Raw genomic sequence first — 4,396 nt, forward strand, 5'->3', positions numbered from 1 at the left:
ACCCCTCCTGCTCTGCATCACTCCACCGGGCAACATTGGAGCGGATACTTAGAAAGCAGCCAGGTGCTCCCTTCCTCCCATCTTCAGCTGGAGGGGGGCCATCTGCCTTGGATCTATTCTGGGCTCTCTCAGATCTAGAACTCTGGTTGCTGCCTGTTGTCCTTCTGTTTCTTCTACAAGGATTACTGAGCACCTCCTACCTCAGAGTCGTTGGAAGTGCCAGGACACCAGGCAGTACCAGGACACCAGGCAGTGCAGGAACAGAAAGCACCTGCTCAACTTTCCCCAACACTTTGGTGCCTCCTCATGCAATCACCAAGCTACTTCAGACCCAGGACAGGTAGCAGGGTACAGGAGGTCAAGTTGCTAGTGGCTGGAGCTTCAGGAGTCAGAGGACCCAACAGAGCCTCCCTGGGAGGTGGCCCTAGACTGAATGAATCCGTTGTTCCAGGGGCTGGAGAACCTGGTGTGCAACTCTGGAGGGAAAGAAAGCATAGTAGAGTAGCTTGGCAGGAAGCTGTTACCTTCTGCAGTTTCTCAACAGCACTGGAAACAGGTAGCACACTGGAGGGTGTGTGGTGTGGTGTGGTATGGTGACACCTCTGCTTCCATGAGTTGATAAAGCCACACATACCTTGGATGGATGTTGGTGGAGGGCAGAGGAGGAAGGCCTGGGGAGCAGTCTGGTTCCAGGTCTGGGAAAAGCCCAGTAGCCAGGAAGCAGAGTGGCCTCATCAGACTGAGTTGTTTGGGAAAAAAGGAAGTGGGGTTCCAGGTGTGAGCACTCACCTAGTAGAGGTGGTAGTGTATGTGTGTGTGGTGTATTGGGGGGGGGGTAGTGATGTTGTGGTGTTGTGTGTGAGGAGGGGGAAAGCATTACTTTCTCTTAACAGAAGTGCAGGCCAGGTCTCCCTCCGGACTTCTCCAATGCAGATGGGGAAATGATGCAAACAAGGTTTTGCTCTACCGTGTATGTCATGGCAAGCTGTTCCACATGTTTGAGTAGGTTCCCTGTGCCCTCCTACCCCTGGGGTGAGTGTGGGGGCCTCAGAGTGAGGCTGGAAAATGACAGTGAGTTACAGGTTTCACTCACATTCGCTTTGTCCGAGGTCTCGAGTCCAACTTTTTCCCTCTGGGTCACATCATCCTCCCTGGTCACCTGACCTGACCCTTACTATGGCTGCATAAATGCTTTCAGTCACCTGTACAGAAGGGAAGCCGAGGCTTGGAATTAAAGGATAGACACAGCTGTAGCCTCGCTTCTAAGAGGGAGTCCATTCCAGGCTCTGTCTTTGTTCTGGAAGCTTCCAGGGAGTCTTGTGCAAAGGCAGGGCAGTGGCTCCCCCTGCTGCCTTAGCCCTTTACAGTTTCTCACTCAGTCACAGGGACACCTTGGGCCTCTCTCTGGAGTCTGAGTGACCCCAGGCCTTTGATCTGCAAGGGCCTGGCATCTCCTATGTAGTCCACCAGGGTAGGGGCAGCTCTTCCTACTCTCAGGACAGAAAGAGGCATCAGACACTTGACAGCCTTTGTCATCCAACAGTGTGAGTGGGCTCTGGCCTGACTCTTCCCTGATGCCCACTCTCTAACTGTGGTGGGTGGCTGGCTTGACCCATCCAGCCCCATCAGCCTGTGTTTTTCCCCTTTCCATGTACTGCAGTTCTTCACCATGAACCAGCATAGAGCTGGTTGCAGCTAGGGTGTACCAGGGTCTGCCTCCCTCCTGGGCACCCCAGACTGTCCTTCTGACTTGGCCATAGTAGAACAACAGAGCCAGACTTTGGCTTCCAGACTTTTATGCCTGACCCTTGCTTCAGCCCAGAGTCATGTCAGATGAGGTCATAGTTAACATGGCTTTGGGACCTCGAAGATCATCCCTGGCCACACATGGCATGTGATAAGGTTCCTCAGCTCATGTTAGTGAGTGACTCACAGGGTGGGCCCTGCTTGGGTGATGATATAAGACATTGTCTACAGCCCCTCCTTTGGGAACTCCCTCATGGGGGTGCTGAGAAGGGCAGAAGCAGCCGCTAGCTGTTCCTAGGAGCTCTATGAAGGAGGGGTGTGATCATCTTTGACCAGTTATTGTTAATCCCAAAAATGAGAGGAGAAAGACCACCTACCCAAATGCAAACAATTGATTAGAACAGGCTTTTTAACTCATGGACATGGGATGTCTTCCCCTAAAGGTGGGGTTCAAGAGGTCAGCATTGGACATGAGGAAGATTAGGTTTTTATAGTCCAGGGCTAGGGATTTCCAAATGAGGGATTTTCCAGGCAAAGTAGGTGGGCTTACAAAGGCAGACCGTTACAAGGTGGTCTTAAGAAGATACCAAAGTAGTCCTAACAACCCTTTGAAACAAAGGTAAGGTTGTAAGATGGCCTTTACAACTTTTTGAAACCAAGACATGATTGACATTCCTGGAACAGGCAAAACAGAATCATTCGTAGTTAAGGTTGCAGGTGGACCATGCATAGCCCAATCCTTAAGAAACGATGGTTTAATCATAAACAAGAAGGAGCCTAGCTTGTCTTTACTATAAGATGGCTTTCAAGTCTAAGATGGAGTCAGGCTGGTTCATCGTGTTGAGTCTCTATATGAACTGCTGCCCACTGCAAAAAGAAGCTTCAGTGAGAGCTGCACTCACATTATGGTTAGGAACATAAATATTTAGAAGGCAATTTTACCATATGCCCACTCAACAAAACAATCTAGGGTCTACGAATGCTCCAGCCTTGGACTTTTAACCATGTTTACAGTATCAGGCATGGATTCCCTCTTGTGGAACAGGCTTCCGATCCAATCAGAAACAGCTAGTAACTTCTATTAGCAGCCATGCCACTGTTGTGAGCACACCTTGTCTGGATTGCGGCATGCAGGGATGGTTTCAGGGTAAGACTACCCATGTCTCTTCCCACCCACCCCAGCAACCCGAAGGCCACCTTGTAGCATTCTGAAAGCTAGTCATCAGGGAGGAAGCTTTCTAGTCAGTTCCAAGTTGATTTCTCTAGATCCTGCCCCTGAGATGTATGGTGTCTCCAGCAATACGGTCTTACCATTCAATGATGGTATAAACTCAAGAACACTGTCAATAGCCTGTGCTGCTTTGGGAGCCTCTGAGGCATTCCCTGGCCGACAACTCATAGGGAGGCATCCCACTCCTGGTACTAAAATTTTCACTTGATAATCTGTATTTTCTAAGAGCACCATTGCTCACCTATTCAGGGTACCTCCATTCAAACATTAAAAAATATATTTAAAATGAGCTTTCCAAAGTGGGTTTCCATAACGATTTCTCACATCTCCTTAGTTTCCATTAACCCTACCCACTCATCCCTCTCTCATTTTTCTCACCCCATCCCTCCCCATCCATCCCTCCCCACCCAGTCTCATCCCTGGTTAAGCATTTAACCTTTAGTACACAAATATCTATTTGCATATACAACTCCCCTTTTTAAAGTGTGTGACTAGTCATTTTGGGCATCTTCATATAAATACACAACTACCATCACAGTTAATTTTAGAATATTTTCATTATGACAGGACCCCAGACCTGCAAGCTGACACTGGCCACCTCCTTGGCCCCTGGTCTTATCTCTGTGAATTAGCTAGCTGCTCTGAGTTTTCCCCATGAATAGGATTATATTACCTGTGGTCATCTGTCTGCCTCCTCTCCCAGAGCCTCATGTGTTTGCTCATCAGCACTGTGGGATCAGGAATCAGAATGTCTCCATTCCTTTGCAAGGCTGAATAATATTCCATTGCATGTCTCAACCACACATGTCTGTACATTCTTCTGCCGACGGATGGATTTTTCCTCTCACTTTTCAGTTATCATGAGAAAATGCTGCCATGGACATTCCTGTGTGAAGTCTTACGTGGGCTAATGTTCTTGATTCTCTTGAGAGCGTACCTAGGAGTGGAATGACTAAGCCATGTAGTAATGTCATGCTTGACCATTTAAGGAACCACCAGGCTTTTCCACATCTGTACCACTTTCCACCCAAACCACGAGGCTCCATTTACCCCAAATCCTCAACAACTCTTGGTATTTTTCCATTAAAAAAGACAACAAAACAAAAAAATCTTTTGTTGCCATTCTAGTAGCTATGACATGGGGCCTCCTTGTGGTTTTGATTTACGTTTTCCAGGGAGAAGACAACACCACATGTCTTCTGAATGCCTTTGGACATTTGAGAGAGATGTCTGTTTTATTCACTGGTAAGTTTGGTGATACAGGTATTTAATCCCAGAGCTCAGGAGGGCTTTGAGTTATCTATTCATTCTCGTTGTTTGATCAGCCATGACCATGGCTCCTTTGGTTTCTTTAGGAGCTTCCTGGCTTTATCTCTTGCTTTTGGGTTCACTATTGGTTTTGAGCAAGGGCTTATGGTG

This window comes from Mus musculus, chromosome 5, assembly GCF_000001635.26.
Source record: "Mus musculus strain C57BL/6J chromosome 5, GRCm38.p6 C57BL/6J".
Classification (NCBI taxonomy): domain Eukaryota; kingdom Metazoa; phylum Chordata; class Mammalia; order Rodentia; family Muridae; genus Mus; species Mus musculus.